At 35.9% G+C, this 20,005-nt stretch overlaps 1 non-coding gene across 1 annotated transcript; it reads right to left on the bottom strand.

The window, feature by feature from the left end:
- Nucleotides 1-7,807: 7,807 nt before the first annotated feature.
- Nucleotides 7,808-7,914, bottom strand: LOC141589299 (small nucleolar RNA R71). The gene has a single exon (XR_012520244.1). It is a non-coding gene; the product is annotated as a small nucleolar RNA R71 (small nucleolar RNA).
- Between the last annotated feature and the right edge of the window lie 12,091 nt (nucleotides 7,915-20,005).

Raw genomic sequence — 20,005 nt, 5'->3', positions numbered from 1 at the left:
ATTATCGACCAAGAGTTCTAAAAGTAGAATCGATTAAACGTTAATCCACCAAGTTATATTGATAAAGGATGAATCGGCCCCACCGTGCCTAAGTCGATATGAATTTGGGTCTTGGAATCATTTATCTAGTTGGGTAGAGGTCACTAGAAAAATGCATAAAACTTGTTTAAATCATACATTTTTACGAGTATTATTAAAACGACTTTTGTTTTACTCCTTATATTTTGTTTTGTAGACCACTTCTTTTTCTCATAACAAATGGCAACACCAACTCCAAACGCCACACCTCTCGCTAGTTCATCATGGCTCCGATCCTTTATGGATCGATGTAAACTTGAAAAGAATGGGTCAAATTTCTCCGATTGGGATGCCCAACTCAAATTAGCCGCCGAAGGTGACGACAAGCTTCGTTACCTTACCGAGGCCTCTCCACCCGAACCTACTACTAGGTCAACCGCCGCCACTAGGGAAGCATATGAGGCTTACCAAAAGGAGTCCGCCACATTGAAAAATGTCTTGATATTTGCGATGGAGGCGGACCTCCAGAGGAGAGCCTTTAAAATGGGCAATGCTAATGAGATTTACTCCAAACTTGTGACAATGTTTTCACAAGCTTCGCGGATCATCTAATATGAGGTGGCCGCGGCATTCTTTGATCTCGACTTCAAAGAGGGCCAAAAGGTTAGCCCTCATGTGCTCAAACTCATGGAGCTTGTCGAGACCTTGAAAATTCAAAAGGTTGAAATCCCCAAAGAACTCATTGTAGATAGGATTCTACACTCCTTGTCCAAAGTCAAAGCATATGTTCAATTCCGGGTGAATTTTAACATGCAAGACAAGGATGTGTCTCTTGAAGAGTTGCACAAGTTACTTGTGCAAGCCGAGAGAGACATGGGGTTAAATGTGAACCCACCAAAGGATGTGCTTAACATAAGCACTAAAAGCAAGGGGAAGTTCAAGAAGAATGGGAGGAAGGGTAAAAAGCAAGCTCCCACATTCACCAAAGCTAAGACTTGTGAAGCTAGCACTTCAAAAATCAAGAAGGGTCCACTTGATAAATGCCATTATTGTAATGGCATGGGACATTGGAAAAGAAATTGTTCCAAATACCTTGGTGATATTAAGGCTGGAAAGATCACTCCAGTAGGTAAATGACTATCCTTCTTTTATGTTTCTAATTCAACTATGGTATTATGATGCAAAGTTGTGATAATTTATCTCCCTTTTTTATTGAAAATAGGGCCTCCACCAAGCAAAGACAAGGGAAAGGAAAAGCAAGCATGAGAAACCATCGAGAAGCTAGGGATAGCTTTTATGGAGCTTTGCTTTTCATTGTCTTATTTTAAATTATGTTTTGGATTTTAGAACCTTAAGTTTCCGTGTTTGACATGGAAAGGTATTTTGGATAATGGGTTGTATTTTGGATAATGGTGACTTGGTTTGCAACCCAAGTCACCCGTTTTCTCATTTATCCTTTTGTTCTAAAATTCATCTTTAAATGCTTGCTCTTAGAAACATAAGATTATTCGCTTAAAGTGATCTAATAGACAACTATAATGACGGGTTTCATTATATGTCCACATGCTCAAGGCTTGTGTATGATCATTTACAAAGTAATCTTGAGTCTACGAAGTCTCTTAAAGGTATGTCAATCACCAAGTACACACATGAAATCTAAAAACTATTACTCATCCTATGAGGTAGTTCTCCTTATATTTCAAATCATTATTTGTGTCTCATATGCTATCTTTGAATCTATAGTGTATTTATTCTAAAGATAGAGTGGGAGAAAAATGAGGACACAACACACAAGGCAAGATAAAATTGTGTACTTGTGTAGATGAAGATCTACGCAAGAGAGAATGATTTGAATGAAGGTATATCTATTTACATAGTATACCGAATAGATGAGATCTACGGTCTCAAGTTAAGTTCTATATGACTAAAGGGACCAAGTGAAGTAATCATAAGAGTATAATCTTATGATTACTACACGAGGAGACCAAAAGAAAGTTTTGGAAGAAAAATGACTAATGTAAAGTCTTAACAAGTTTTTGACTAAGTTTATGAAAATTTTGACCTATAGTTTCAACCTTGAGATTTACTTAAGAGCCTAAATGAATCAAAGTTACATACTAGTTATGATCGAGTTGCAAAGATTGATATACCAATATCTTCAAATGGCCAAGTTTTAACCACGCAAATGTCATTGCTTAACCTCATTATGAAATGGTTAAACCTCCTTCCGAAAGGGATATTTTGAAGGATGTGTATTAGATATTGCTTATATTTAATAAATGACATTGCTACACATCATTATGACATGAGTGTGTTAGAGATTTAAAATCTCTTTCCGTAAGGTTAAGATGAGACCTCTTCGAAATAGGTATTTTGAAGGGATATGATGGGAACATATATGGTTTGATCTTAATGACTTGGCAATGCAATTTATATTTCAATTCTTGAAAAGTTTCGATTGAGAAGTCAATTTCGAAATATGTGGAATTGAGTGGGAGTTAGGAAATTGTCATGTGAAGACATGGAATTTAGTGGGAGCTATCATCCTTTGAATGTTTACAACTCATCACTCATTGAAGAATGACGAGCTAATACCTTCTTTCATGAAGAAGCATTTGAGTTTTCAATTCTGGATGAAAATGGACTATGATAAATCCAATTACATCAAGGTATGTTGGATGAGTATTGGGAGATACACATCGAATCAACAGAAACATAGGTTATTCATCTAAATGAAATGGAATTGCCATTAGCAGTCATGGTCGTTCCTTGAACCTAAATATAGTTGATGTCATGATTAAAAGTTACTAATGTTTCCGCCATTAGAATAATCATGCACATGTCCAAATAATGAATCATATGCATAAGAGCATGATGATTCATTGGTAAGCCACAATAGAAACGTCATGAATTCTCGAGTAGAATCCGATGAGCGATTCCGGTGTTTGACGGAATGCTCTATTGTGTGTCAAGAGGTTGCACATATTATAGAAAATCCGTCCATATGAAAGGATTTATGAGAATCCTAAATCTTTCAAGCCTAGAAAGAGAAATAAGAAGTTTTGGAAAGATACTTAGTTGAATAAGAAGTTACTCAAAACTAATCTTTCCTAACTATGCTAGGACTTATGAGAAGTGCTAGGCCAATCGTCTTGGCAAATTGTTGCAAGACTCTACAGAACATATACCTGGTGCATTATGTGTGGATGGAGTACTTGATCAGTACAAGTTATATCATTCACCACAAATTCGTTCGTTATGTGATAATCGATAAGAAAGCTCTTTCAAGATAAAGAACCAAAACCAAGGTCGGGAACCTTGATGTGTACTTGGTAAGATTCATGCTATGAGAGAGAACATGAATGTAAAGGAAATTGCAAGTGTAAGAAGTTTGAACACATGGACACATGGCATGTTAAACTTCTATTGCAATCAATAAGTGTTTACACTTACGATATACATAACAAGGTTGTAATATGATATTGACTACCCGAGTGTGATGTCGACATTTGTCGTTTGAGTTATTATTAACTCACCTTGTACTTTGTTACATCCAAACGGGTTGTGGAGACAATTGAACCCCGTTAAAGTGAACATGGATTAACATTGTATTTGACCATAGTTACTTGTATGAGGTGACGTCTCGAAGTGACTAGAGTGTGATGCGATTGATGGCAAGTTCAAGTGACATAGAGTCATGTGAGATGACTAGTCGATCACATAGGCAGACTGTTAGGAACTTTTTGTCGGGCCTTATGACCGCTTATAGAGTTCTGGCAATTTATATAGCCTGGTCGTGGCAAGAGCTACTATAGTATTCGAATGAGTCGATTCTTTTGACTAAAGACTATTCGCCTAAGATGGCACAGTTTCAGATTAACTTTGATTTGTGTTACTACGACCTTCGTAAATGGGATCAAATGGGCATATTTTGGGTTATGATGGCTGTGGCTAGTCGAAGGGAATGAGTGCGATAGGAATTGTCCACCCCTAGTCAGGGTTATAACAATATCTCAGGGCCACTCGAGGAGTAATGAACTGGAAATGCGTGGCCACGCTCGGAAAGTATCTGTGATAGATAAGTCCGGTCAATCAGTTATTCTCCAGATAGAGGAAACCACTCTCGATATGATCACTTGCAAGTACGACCTGAAAGACACCTTGCATTGAGTAGGAGATAGTAATAGGACAAGAGAATTGGTGACGCACACTTGTCGAGGACAAGTGGGAGATTGTTGGAATATGTGTCCTCCGACAATAATGCGATCACGACTGTTGATCATGATGATCACATGTTTAAATCTTATTTTAAAGAATACAATTGGGAAGTAATATTTTACTGTCAACTGGTCAACATATATCGGTAATGGTTGGCTGACTAGAGTTTGACATTACTGTCGTGCGACGGTGGTGATCAGTTGATCCCCTAGGTCGTACCTATAGGGCAACTCTCTTAATTGATTATTTAATTAATCGTATAATGTTACGAGTTAATTAAATTACTTGAAAATTGACAGAAGATTTTGGAAGTAAAATTTACGTATCATATTGAAATGTGATTAAATGAGATACGGTCTGAGTAATCGAATTGTATCATTACTCAGATGAAGTTATTGTTTAAAGAAACAATTGAAATTGAATGAATTATTATAAATACAATCTGTTGTGATTTATAAATGGTAAAATATTTTGGTACAAGTAATTATGAAATTACTAAGTCAATTTTGTATGTGACGTATTTTTAATAATACGTTGATTTTTAATATGTTAAAAATACATAACAAATTTATGTGACATATGACATGTGACATATTGACAATTGACATAAATAAAATGGATTACTTGTTATCCATGTGTGCCGAAATAAGGGAGTGGTTTAGGCTAATATTGTGTTTGATTAAGTTAATGGAAACACAATGATTACCTACTATTTAGCCATGCAATCCTATTGTTTATTGTTAAGAGCAACAATTGCATGCATTGGCTCCCCAAAAAGCCCCCCTTCCACCCGGTTTTTGAGAAGAGAAAACCATTATGGTTTTTCATCTTATTTACCTAATAACATACAAAATGTTGTGCACCTAAATTCATTCTTCCACTCATCCAAAAATTAGAATTCTAGAGAGAAAAAAAATAAATTCTCTTCTTCTTCTCTCTATAAACCGAAAATATTAGGTGCTTATAATATTTTTGGGTCAATTTTCTACTAAATTAATATTGTACTAGTAACTATAATATTAATTTTATTAAGAGAAAGCCTTGGGTATTAAGCTTAGGGAGAGATCCTACACTTGGATCTTAGTTCTTCCATTAAAGGAAAGCACAAGAACAAGAGAGAAAGGTGATCTCTCTTGTGCCCTTAAAACCGAAATCTCCAATGTAAGAACATGATTTCTCCTCTATTTTGCTCATTTGTTTGCATGCATAAGTTCCATCTTTAATTTTATGACAAATTAAATTAAAACATATATGAATATGTAAGTATATAGATCTACTTTTCCTTCACTTTGTACATACTATAGTAGATGGGCAATGATGAGAAATGATCCTTGCATCCCCGAGGAAATCCTCAAGGACTTTATGAAGAAAAAGGAACAAAAGAAGAAGGAACAAGACTGCCTGACAATCCGTGCGGATTGCCTTGAATCCGCCCGTCCACCACTCCACAACCCGAGCGGCTTCTCCCGAAGACGCCCGGGCAAAACCACCCAAAGACGCCCGTCCTCCTTCACAAGACGCCCGGGCATAAGCTGCCAAATCCGCCCGTCCCGTGCTAAAGACGCCCGGATTCCCAGGCAGTCCCATTTTGTCTTCTACAAGCTTCAAGGAAGGATGCACATTTTTTTCTAGAGACCGGAGTCTCCCTAGAGACCGGAGTCTCCCAAAAGAGATCGGCGTTTCCTCAACAAGGGACTTAATCGTCATTTAAGCCCTTAGTTAACCCTAATTTATGCACCTAATCCCCACTATAAATACCCCATTAGTCTAATTAGAAGAGCATGTTCTTCTTAGCAATTTTTAGTGTATTTAATATCAATCAAATCTCTCTTTAATCTTGTAATCAACATTTAATCAAGTTTTAATACAAGTTTTATTTCCTTAATCTCTCTCTTGTTCATCCTTTAATTTGGGTAATTGAAGATTATTTGGGTTATTATTGGGAGATTGACAACCTTCCAATCAAGCATCAAGTACTTCTTTTATTCTTTGCTTTATTATTCGAATCATTAGTAGGTATAATTCTCTTAATCCCTTTTTAATTATTGTTAATCACTTTCATTTATTCATCATGTTTCACTTTGTTGGTATGATTGACAACCATGCTAGCATGTTCAACATGATAATGAGTGAGAAGTTTCCTTAGCTAGGGTTAATGGGTAATTAGGGGAAACCAACATGGGGAATGATTCATGCTTAAATTAATATGCTTTCATAGTTTATTTGCTTGCTTGTTGTGATCTCAACTTATGCACATGTTATGTTTGATGAAATGTGAGCCTATGAATCCTTGCATTTTTTACCCATCACCTATCTTTTCAATGAGACTTGTACGACATAAAACAACTCGAGTCTCATTAGACCATGCATATTGTTGAGTAGGGAAGATTAAGTCGACTTGTAGGTGTTGTATAATCTAATCGATTCGGCTCCGGGACCCAAACATTCCTAGGATTGTAAGATATAAACCAACTCGATCCATCATAACAATAATTGCTTGCTTATAACTTGAGAATATGTTTGTATGATCAATTCCCATGAATCCCCTATGACCCCATGACACCCTAGTGCCTTTTTATCAATTTTTTACATCCCTTTTAATTCATCTTTCTTGTTTACTTTCATTGCTATTTACTTTAGTGACCTTCTACTTCAAACCCCAATTGTGACACCCTTAAGACACCACTAGTTACAATAGAAATCTCATCTCAATTCCCGTCCCTTGGGATCCGACCTTTACTTGCCTCTTTACTAATTGTAGAGTTGTTGGTGAAGTTATAAATTGTGTTTTGGTCTAGGGGCTCTTGATGACAAGTACTGAAAACTAAACCCCTCACTAGGGATCACGACCAAAAATGGCGCCGTTGCCGGGGACGGTGTTAACTTGATTTAGATTTTCTTAGATTGTTATTAGTTGTGTCTTTCTTTGCCTTGAGGAAGTAAAACTCCTCAAGGTTTGTTCTAATTATTTTTGAGTTGTTTGATATTTTGCATGTCTAGAAGGTCACAAGGTGACTTGTTACCCTTTGATCACGAAATTGAAAGGACTTTGACAACCAATAGAAGACTTGCTAGGAGAACTTTGAGAGGTATTGGTGAGGTTGTAGATATTCAACCAAATACTATTGAGTTCATCAACCCTTTTGCAAGAGAAGGTGAGGAGAACCCAACACAAAATCCAACACAAAATCAACCCACAATGCCTAAGTTTTCATCACATTCCGTACCCACCGAGGAGAACCTACCCAATGGTACTCCCACACCACAACATCTAACCGGAAATTTTATTGCCAAATCCGCATTTATCCAATTAGTCGAAAGAAGCCAATTTGGGGGGATGCCTAGTGAAGACCCTCACTCTCATATGGAGACCTTTTGTGACTATTGTGATGCGATTTGTCAAACCGGTGTAACTCAAGACCAAATTCGATGGGTCTTATTTCCTTTTTCTCTAATTGGCACCGCGAAACAATGGTTGAAAGGCCTAGATAAGGCTACTCTCGGAATTGATTCTTGGAAGAAGTTGGCTCTAGCTTTCTACAAAAAGTTCTATCCACCGGAAAAGACTACCATGCTAAGAGCTCAAATTACGGGCTTTAAGCAAAGAGATGAAGAATCTTTGTATGAAGCTTGGGAGCAATTCAAAGGAATTTGTCGCTCATGTCCTCACCATGGACTTAGCGAGTGGTTCTTGGTACAACAATTTTGGAACGGTCTTTATGAAGATTCAAGGAACATTCTCAACATGGGATCAAATGGAATGTTCACCGAAGTTGATGACAATCAAACTTGGAACAAAATTGAGGAAATGACGGTCCATAACTCACAATATAGTAGACCTCGCAAGGCTACTAGAGGAGGAAAGCATGAAGTGGACTCCATTACTCAATTGGGTGCTCAACTTAGTGCTCACATTGATACCATCAATTTGAAGTTTGAAAAAGCTATGGCTCGACTTGAAGAAGCCTCAAAATCACCAAAGCATCATGTTAATGCCATGACGGCGTCTTCATCAATCCCAAGTGGGATATGTGAGAATTGTGGAACTTTGGGACATGACCAAAGTGAATGTAGGGGAACAAATGAACAAGTGAATGCTTTCCAAGCATACAAGAGTGGTACCCCTTATTCCAACTATTACAATGAAAACACCAAATTCCATCCAAATCTCTCATACAAAAGCCAAAATGTTCAAAACCCTCAACCAACATACACCCCACCTCCCATGAGAAACCAAAATCAAAGACCCATTTACAACAAAAACCAAGGTTACCAAAATCAAACTCCATACAATCAAAAAAATGACCAAGGTTTTGATGTTCAAAAAGCGGTCCTCCAAATGCAAAAGAATCAACAAGAGTTTTTCACTCAAATGCAAAAAGATAGTCAAGCAAAGGAAATCACCATCAACAACATCCTAGCTCACACCAAAATGTTGGAAACCTAATTGACTCAACTAGCATCTTCAAGCTCACAAAGACAAAAGGGGCAATTACCACCTCAAAGTAATCCCCCAAGACATGAAACGGTTAGTGTCATTCACTTGAGAAGTGGTACAAGGTATAAAGCACCGAAGAAGCAAGTTGAGGATGAAGTTGTGGAAGCTAGTGACAAAGAAGAAATTGTGCAAAACTCCAAGGATGGAGAACCCTCAAAAGAAGAAATTTCAAATAAAAATGAAGACAAGGTCAAGGAGAAGGAGCCCATTGTGATTAGACTTCCTATTCCAAGTCGTCAAGCCAAGCCCAAATTTGATGACCAACTTGGAAAATTTATGGAAATTGTGAAGAATTTGGAAGTCTCAATTCCTTTTATGGAATTAATCAATCACGTGCCGGCCTATGCGAAATACATGAAAGACATCCTCGCAAAGAAGAAGTCGATCCGGAAGCTTGAGACTATCGCCTTCACTAAGGTGAGTAGTGCAATACTTCAAGGGAGTTCACCTCCAAAACTCAAAGATCCGGGAAGCTTCTCAATACCGTGTACCATTGGCGACACCACGATCAACAAAGCCTTATATGATCTAGGGGCTAGTGTGAGTGTTATGCCGTACTCGGTGAGTAAAAGGTTGGGGATGGGAGAGCTTAAATGCACCAATATTACACTCCAAATGGCCGATAAATCGACGAAGACACCATTAGGGATATAGGAAGATGTTCCCGTAAGAGTTGGGAAATTTTTCATCCCGATGGACTTTGTCATTGTTGACATGGAAGAAGACTCCAACATTCCAATCATTCTAGGAAGACCTTTCTTACACACCGCTGAAGGAAAAGTAGATCTATATACTTACATATTCATATATGTTTTAATTTAATTTGTCATAAAATTAATGATTGATCTTATGCATGCAAACATTAAAACAAAATAAGGAAGAAACATTGTTCTTACATTGTGATTTTCGGTTTAATGGGCACAAGAGAGATCACCTTTCTCTCTTGTTCTTGAGCTTTCCCTTTTGGATGAACTAAGACCCAAGTGTAGGATCTCTCCCAAGGATTTATACCCAAAGCTTACTCTTAATTAAAATTAATATTATAGTTACTAGTACAATATTAATTTTGTAGAAAATTGACCCAAAAATATTATAAAACACTTAATATTTTCGGTTTTGGGAGAGAAGAAGAAGAGAGCTTTTGTCTCTCTAGAATTCTTATTTTGGATGAGTGAAGGAATTAGTGAAGCAACAAAATTACATTATTGTGTAATTAGGTAAAAATAAGAGAAAAACCAAAGAGGTTTTCCTCTTTGAAAACCGGATGGAGGAAGGGGGTGGAGGGAGCCAATGCATGCACTTGTTACTCTTCACAATAAACAATAGGGTTGCATGGCTTGATTAGTAGGTAATCATTATGCCCTCCACTAATACAATCAACATAATATTAGCTTAATCATCCTCTAATTTTCGGTACATAAAGTTAATATGTATTCCATATTATTTTTGTCAATTTGTCAATATGTCACATGTCACATGTCACATAAATTTGTTATGTATTTTTAACATATTAAAAATCAACGTATTAATAAAAATACATCATATACAAAAAATCGACTTAGTAATTCATAATTACTTGTACCAAAATATTTTACCAATTTATAAATCACAACTTGTATTTATAATAATTCATTCAATTTCAATTGTTTCTATAAACAATAATTTCATTCGAGTAATGATACAATTCAATTACTCAGACCGTATCTCATTTAATCAAATTTCAATGTGATACGTAAATTTTACTTTCAAAATCGTCCGTCAATTTTCAAGTAATTTAATTAACTCATTCCCTTCAACTAGCCACAACCATCATAACCCAAAATGTGCCCATTTGACCCCATTTACGAAGGTCGTAGGAACACAAATCAAAGTTAATCTGAAACTGTGCCATCTTAGGTGAATAGTTTTTAGTCAAAAGAATCGACTCATTCGAATACTATAGTAGCTCTCGCCACGACCAGGCTATATAAATTTGCCAGAACTCTATAAGCGGTCATTAGGCCCGACAAAATGTTCCTAATAGTCTGCCTATGTGATCGACTAGTCATCTCACATGACTCTATGGCACTTGAACTTGCCATCAATCGCATCGCACTCTAGTCACTTCGAGACGTCACCTCATTTAAGTAACTATGGGCAAATACAATGTTAATCCATGTTCACTTTAACGGGGTTCAATTGTCTCCACAAACCGTTTGGATATAACAATGTACAAGGTGAGTTAATAATAACTCAAACGACAAATGTCGACATCACACTCGGGTAGTCAATATCATATTACAACCTTGTGATGTATATCGTAAGTGTAAACACTCATTGATTGCAATAGAAGTTTAACATGCCATGTGTCCATGTGTTCAAACTTTTTTATCGATGCCATGTGTCCTTTACATTCATGTTCTCTACATTCATGTTCATGTGTCCTTTACATTCATGTTCTCTCTCATAGCATGAACCTTACCAAGTACACATCAAGGTTCCCGACCTCGGTTTTGGTTCTTTATCTTGAAAGAACTTTTTTATCGATTATCACATAACGAACGAATTTGTGGTGAATGATATAACTTGTACTGATCAAGCACTCCATCCACACACAATGCACTAGGTACATGTTTTGTAGAGTCTTGCAACAATTTGCCAAGACGATTGGCCTAGCACTTCTCACAAGTCCTAGCATAGTTAGGAAAGATTAGTTTTGAGTAACTTCTTATTCAACTAAGTATCTTTCCAAAACTTCTTATTTCTCTTTCTAGGCTTGAAAGATTTAGGATTCTCATAAATCCTTACATGTGCTCGGATTTCCATTAATATGCGCAACCTCTTGACATATATAAGAGCATTCTGACAAACACCGAAATCTCTCATCGGATTCTACTCGAGAATTCATGACGTTTCTATTGTGGCTTACCAATGAATCATCATGCTCTTATGCATATGATTCACTATTGGACATGTGCATGATTATTCTAATGGCGGAAACATTAGTTACTAATAATCATGAGATCAACCATTCATAGGTTCAATGAACGACCATGACTGCTAATGGCAATTCCATTTTCATCTATATGAATAACCTATGTGTATGTTGATATGATGTGTATTTCTTAATACTAATCCAATATTTCTTGTCGTAATTGGATTCATCATAGTCCAAATTCATCCAGAATTGAAAACTCAAAACTTCCTCTATGAAGGAAGGTGTTAGCCCGTCATTCTTTAATGAATGGTGAGTTGTAAACATTCAAAGGATGATAGCTCCCACTAAATTCCATGTCTTCACATGATAATTTCCTAACTCCCACTCAATTCCACATATTTCGAAATTGACTTCTCAATCGAAACTTTTCAAGAATTGAAATATAAATTGCATTGCCAAGTTATTAAGATAAAACCATATATGTTCCCATCATATCCCTTCAAAATACCTATTTCGAAGAGGTCTCATTTTAACCTTACGGAAAGAGATTTTAAATCTCTAACACACTCATGTCATAATGATGTGTACCAATGTCATTATTCAAATATAAATAATATCTAGATCACGTCCTTAGAAATACCCTTTCGGAAGGAGGTATAACCATTTCATAATGAGGTTAAGCAATGACAATTGCGTGGTTAAAACTTGGCCATTGAAGATATCGGTATATCAATCTTTGCAACTCGATCATAACTAGTATGTTACTATGATTCATTTAGGCTCTTAAGTAAATCTCAAGGTTGAAACTATTGGTCAAAATTTATCATAAACTAGTCAAAAACCTTGTTAAGACTTTACATTAGTCATTTTCTTCCAAAACTTTCTTTTGGTGTCCTCACGTAGTTATCTTAAGAATATGATCTTTTGATAATTTTCACTTGGTCTCTATGGTCATATAGAACTTACTTGAGACCATAGATCTTATCTATTTGGTATACTATGTAAATAGATATACCTTCATTCAAATCATTCTTTCTTGCGTAGATCTTCATTTATACAAGTACACAATTTTTATCTTGTCTCGTATGTTGTGTCCTCATTTTTCTCCCACACTATCTTTAGAATAAATACACTATAGATTCAAAGATAGTATATGAGACACAAATAATGATTTGAAGTATAAGGAGAACTACCTCATAGGTTGACTAATAGTTTTAGATTTCATATGTGTACTTGGTGATTGACATACCTTTAAGAGAGTTCATAGACTCAAAATCGCTTTATAAATGATCATACACAAGCCTTAAGCATATGGACATATAATGAAACCCATCTTTATATTTGTCTATTAGATCACTTTAAGTTATATGTTTCTAAGAACAAGCATTTAAACATGAATTTTAGAACAAAAGGATAAAATGATAAAACGGGTGACTTGGGTTGCAAACCAAGTCACCATTATCCAAAATACAACCCATTATCCAAAATACCTTTCCATGTCGAACACGGAAACTTAAGGTTCTAAAATCCAAAACATAATTTAAAATAAGACAATAAAAAGCGAAGCTCCATTAAAGCTATTCCTAGCTCCTTGATGGTTTCTTTAAGCTTGCTTTTCTTTTCCTTTGTCTTTGCTTGGTGGAGGCCCTATTTACAATAAAAAGGGAGATACATTATCACAACTTTGTATCACAATACCATAGTTGAATTAGAAACATAAAAGAAGGATAGTCATTTACCCACTGGAGTGATCTTTCCAGCCTTAATATCACCAAGGTATTTGGAACAATTTCTTTTCCAATGTCCCATACCATTACAATAATGGCATTTATCAAGAGGACCCTTCTTGATTTTTGAAGTGCTACCTTCACAAGTCTTAGCTTTGGTGAATGTGGGAGTTTGCTTCTTACCCTTCCTCCCATTCTTCTTGAACTTCCCCTTACTCTTAGTGCTTATGTTAAGCACATCTTTTGGAGGGTTCACATTTAACCCCATGTCCCTCTCGGCTTGCACAAGTAACTTGTGCAATTCTTCAAGAGACACATCCTTGTCTTGCATGTTAAAATTCACCCGGAATTGAACATATGCTTTGACTTTGGACAAGGAGTGTAGAATCCTATCTACAATGCCGCGGCCACCTCATATTGGACGATCCGCGGAGTTTGTGAAAACATTGTCACAAGCTTGGAGTAAATCTCATTAGCATTGCCCATTTTAAAGGCTCTCCTTTGGAGGTCCGCCTCCATCGCAAATATCAAGACATTTTTCATTGCGGCGGACTCCTTTTGGTAAGCCTCATATGCTTCCCTAGTGGCGGCGGTCGACCTAGTAGTAGGTTCGGGTGGAGAGGCCTCGGTAAGGTAACGAAGCTTGTCGTCACCTTGGGCGGCCAATTTGAGTTGGGCATCCCAATCGGAGAAATTTGACCCATTCTTTTCAAGTTTACATCGATCCATGAAGGATCGGAGCCAAGAAGTATTAGCGAGAGGCGTGGCGTTTGGTGTTGGTGTTGCCATTTGTTATGAGAAAAAAGAAGTGGTCTACAAAACAAAATATAAGGAGTAAAACAAATGTCGTTTTAATAATAATACTCGTAAAATGTATGATTTAAACAAGTTTTATGCATTTTTCTAGTGACCTCTACCCAACTAGATAAATGATTCCAAGACCCAAATTCATATCAACTTAGGCACGGGGTAGCCGATGAAACCTTTATCAATATAACTCGGTGGATTAACCTTTTAATCGATTCTACTTTTAGAACTCTTGGTCGATAAAATTACTCTAATGTTTATCTATAGCCCAAAACACATCAACAAGGGCACGGGGTAGCCGATGAAACCCTTATCAATAACTTTTGTTGAGTTCAATCCAAATTTCGAATAAATGTGTCCATTATCCAAACCCACATTAACTTAGGCACGGGGTAGCCGATAAAACCCTTATCAACATGAATTCGGTGGATAGACATTTATCAGCCACTTCCCCTACGCAACAAGGTTTGTACCCCGGGGTAGCCGAGTGCACTCCCTCGCGAAATAGGTTTTCATGGTTTCTACTATTTGGTAAGGCTATGTCTCAATTGATTATTTTAGCGAGAGGTCATGTCAATTCATTATCTATCACGTTTTAAGTGAACTAAAGCGTTGAACTACGATAATTTTAATTGACACGGTCGATTAACTCGATGAAAGAAGATGCATGTTTTAGTTTTGGCGATTTAGCGATGCATGCGACATAAAATAAAATGCAAGCATAAAAATAAATAAATCCTAGTATGGCCTTTCCTAAAATAGAAAAACTATTTAACTATTACATATTCGGAAACCAACTCCATTGGTCCCTTGAACTTTGGTTGTGACACGCATCTCGAGGTAACACCGTCTTTATGTATCGCCATTCTTGAAGAAATCCGTCTTTGGGAACTCCGGAATGAATAAAATTACATAATAAATTACATAATTTCCTATTATACATTTGTAACTAAAATAAAATAAATCTATTAAATTACAAAACGGCGATACGAGATCACAATAAAATTACAACCGAATCGATATTCCTATACATTTCGGGAAATACCAATTAAAATCTAAGGCCATACTAAGTAAAATTACATAATTCAAAAATTACATAAATTAAAATTATGACAATCATAAAGAAAAATGCAGCATTATAATATGTATGAACATGCCCAATTTTATGCTAAATCGCCTTTAATTAGCCAATATCGTATATTACTCGGTTTTTACGGATTTGCGTGATTTCAACATTTTATAATCACAAAAATTACATAAATTCATATTTATGCATAAGTTAATTACCCTAACCTCTTAGGACTCAAAATTTAGACTTCACTAATAATTTGACCATAATTAACTCATATTTATAAAATTGTTCATTAATGGACTAAAAATTACAAAATAAGCTATAAACTTCAAATAAATCACAAAATTTCAAATAAATTCAAAATTTGAAATTTAAACTCATGAACATTCTGGAAAAATACCATGACACTCATAATGTTCAAAATCTTAGGTTAAAAATTTCGAAATTTTTTTCGGAAAAACAATGTTGCGGTTTATCGATTTTAACTAAAATAATTATAAAAACATGTGAAAAATTATATACATTAACTTTTCAATTTTAGATCTGAAAAAGATAATAAAATGCAACATTGGACGTTTTTCCTTAGTCATAGATTATGTTTTATTAATTTTTCACTAATAATGTCACTATTTATGCTATTTTTCTTCAAAAATCCATAAATCATGCAAAATGACTTCACTATAGCCCATTATTTTACACACATCTTGTAAAATTGCATGTGACAACATACTAAATTTCTATGACCAGATTCAAAATTTATCTCATATTAACCTATTTTTAACCTAAATCCGAATTTAATAATGAAAAATCCATTTTTCGAGCATAAGAAGTCCAAAAATTATGAAAATTTACAGGTTATCACAAAATAATATATGTGACAACATATCCAGAAATCACTGGAAAAGTCGAAGTATACCTAATTTTAGACCGAAAATGACATTTTTACTCATAAAATCACATTTAAATGCCATTATTGTATAATATGAACAATAAAAATCCGTAAATATAACCAAAATATCCTAAAACATTTTAGGACCAGAAATGTTAACATGCATGAATTAATTTCGTGATATATCATAATAACACAAATTTTACAAGTTTTATATGTTAATCTTTATAACTCGGAAAAACTTTTAACCGATTTGCATGCAAACAACCATGGCTCTCTTATACCGATTGAAGGAAAAGTAGATCTATATACTTACATATTCATATATGTTTTAATTTAATTTGTCATAAAATTAATGATTGATCTTATGCATGCAAACATTAAAACAAAATAAGGAAGAAACATTGTTCTTACATTGTGATTTTCGGTTTAATGGGCACAAGAGAGATCACCTTTCTCTCTTGTTCTTGAGCTTTCCCTTTTGGATGAACTAAGACCCAAGTGTAGGATATCTCCCAAGGATTTATACCCAAAGCTTACTCTTAATTAAAATTAATATTATAGTTACTAGTACAATATTAATTTTGTAGAAAATTGACCCAAAAATATTATAAAACACTTAATATTTTAGGTTTTGGGAGAGAAGAAGAGAGCTGTTGTCTCTCTAGAATTCTTATTTTGGATGAGTGAAGGAATTAGTGAAGCAACAAAATTACATTATTGTGTAATTAGGTAAAAATAAGAGAAAAACCAAAGAGGTTTTCCTCTTTGAAAACCGGATGGAGGAAGGGGGTGGAGGGAGCCAATGCATGCACTTGTTGCTCTTCACAATAAACAATAGGGTTGCATGGCTAGATTAGTAGGTAATCATTATGCCCTCCACTAATACAATCAACATAATATTAGCTTAATCTTCCTCTAATTTTCGGTACATATAGTTAATATGGATTCCATATTATTTTTGTCAATTTGTCAATATGTCACATGTCACATGTCACATAAATTTCTTATGTATTTTTAACATATTAAAAATCAACGTATTAATAAAAATACATCATATACAAAAAATCGACTTAGTAATTCATAATTACTTGTACCAAAATATTTTACCAATTTATAAATCACAACAACTTGTATTTATAATAATTCATTCAATTTCAATTGTTTCTATAAACAATAATTTCATCCGAGTAATGATACAATTCAATTACTCAGACCGTATCTCATTTAATCAAATTTCAATGTGATACGTAAATTTTACTTCCAAAATCGTCCGTCAATTTTCAAGTAATTTAATTAACTCGTAACGTTATACGATTAATTAAATGATCAATTAAGAGTGTTGCCCTATAGGTATGACCTAGGGGGTCAACTGATCACCACCGTCGCACGACAGTAATGTCAAACTCTAGTCAGCCAATCATTACCGATATATGTTGACCAGTTGACAGTAAAAATTACTTCTCAATTGTATTCTTTATAATGAGATTTAAACATGTGATCATCATGATCAACAGTCGTGATCGCATTATTGTCGGAGGACACATATTCCAACAACCGCGGGTGCGGTGATTGATGTGAAGCATGGAGAGCTCACTCTAGAAGTGGGAGATGAGAGCATAACTTTCAATCTTGACAAGACCATGAGAGCTCCCCGTTTGCATGAACCATGTTTTATGGTTGATCATTATAGCCGGAAGGAAGATAGGAAGAAGTCGGAATTCCAATGGAAGAAGAAAATTGATGATGCTCCATTCAAAGAGCAAGTGAATTGTAATAAAGAGAGCTTGAAAAGCTCACCAAAGTCAAGCAATGAAGAGGATGGCCTCATTGGCCAAGACAAGAAAGTGGGAGAGTTATCTCTGTCAACTCAAGAGATCTTTAGTGATCAAGTAGATGAAGTTTGTGGTCTTTGGGACGATGAGTTTGAAGGGATTTTCAATACCTATATTGGTAATGCTATCGATCAAGACCGACATGAAGCACAACAAGGCCAAAGATCTATTGAAGATCTTTATCATGATAATGAACAAGCTTTTGACTACTTTTTCAAGGTCTTGAGCAACATCAACAACACCTTGGACATGCCCCCATGACATCTCACTAAGGATGAGAGTTTGGTGGAGTCCTCCCTAAACCACCATTTGTAATTATTTCTAACTCCCTAACTCGCATTTTAATTCTTACATTGCATTTTTGTCATTTTTGGATTTTTATACTTTGATCAAGGTAATTATCATTTTTGAGAGAGGTGAGGGAGGGACTAATGATTTTAATTGATGTGTAGTGCTTTAGCTTAGTGTGGGGATAGCATTTGCCTAGGCTATTCATGCCTTAGTAGTGCCCCTACAATGTAGAACACGGGATTTGAAGAATGAAAAAATGACACGGGATATGCAAGTGCACGGATGGAACTGAATCCGGGTAAAACAGGGAGAATCCGAGTGTCTTCAAGGGAATCCGCTCGTCTTCAGTAAATCCGAGCGTCTTTTCCAAAATCCGCCCGTCCATTTTAACTGAGAATTTGAAATTTTGGGACTGGTGAAGAATCCAAGCGTCCTGGTAGAGAAGACGCTCGTCTTCAGAAATCCGCCCGTCTTGGATGGAAAGACGCCCGTCTTTTTGGCTGTGAAAAACAAGAAAGCTCACTGTCTGAGAATCCGCCCGTCTTCAGAGGAAGACGCCCGTCCTGCAATTGAAGAATCCGAGCGTCTTTGCTAAAAGGCGCCCGTCTTTAGGCGAGAATTCTGAACCAAAAGAAGGCAGCATCCGAGCGTCCCGAAGGAAAGACGCCTGTCTTCCCCTGCTGTTTCAAATTTTTCGGGTATTTTAAATACCCCATCCCACATTCATTTCTTCATTCATTCATTCAAAACACTACCCAAAAACCCCAAAACTCAAAACCCTCATCCTCTCCATCACCAAAACAAGATTTCCTCAACCAAATTCAACAAAATCAAATCCAAACTTCCTTTTAACAACAATTAATCACTCCTCTTCCAACAAAAATCAAACCAAGCACCAAAATCTTCAACCTTTGAGTCGATTTTTGAAATTATAAAGGCAAAGCCTTTTATCTTAAAATCGATTTGGGTATACTTGGAAATTGAAGATTTTCACTCTTTTCTTGGTATTTTCATCAATGGCAGAACAAAAGGATCAACAAAGGCACCTAAGAAAAAGGCACTCTCAACAAAACAAAAATGTCTTCAAGCAAAGAAAGCCTCATTGGCTATGATGGTAGCTAGTTCAAACTTGGAAGTTCAACAAGAACAACCTCCCTTAGAAGCAACAACATCAACAACTCCGGAAATTGCTCAATTATCAAACTATCCGGAGGTAATTTTCATTTCTAACTCCCATAGGGATACATTTGCCAAGTATGCTAGAAAATCCTTTCTATCCACCAAATTCATATGTGAAGATGCCTTGAAAAAATTGGGTGTCCTTGAACAAACGAAAGCCTTCTTTGAAGCCATGGGGTTGGGAAAATTATTTGCTACAAGAGAATTGACATACCCCTCCCTTACCTTAGAATTCTTGAGTTCTTTGAAAGTCACTAAGGTAGAGACTAGGGAAAACATCGAGTTCCGCCTTGCCAATGTGAGTAGGCGCATCACCTTTGATGAATTGGGTAAAGTATTGGGTCTTAGTGATTCACCTAGTTATTACAAGAATCCCGACAAGTATGACCCCGCTCCTCTTTGGGAGGAGATTTCCAGGAGGAAATTTGAGAACTATCATGCTAGTCGCACTCTATTAGTCCACCATCCGGGCATTAGAGTGTGGCACAAGGTCATCGGGAATACTATCATTGCAAGAAAAGACACCAACCACTTTACCAAGCTCGATTGTGTTC

The sequence above is a fragment of the Silene latifolia genome, chromosome 6, assembly GCF_048544455.1.
Source record: "Silene latifolia isolate original U9 population chromosome 6, ASM4854445v1, whole genome shotgun sequence".
NCBI classification, from domain to species: domain Eukaryota; kingdom Viridiplantae; phylum Streptophyta; class Magnoliopsida; order Caryophyllales; family Caryophyllaceae; genus Silene; species Silene latifolia.
Note: the sequence above shows the minus strand (reverse complement) of the source record. Positions and strands in the feature narration are given on the sequence as shown.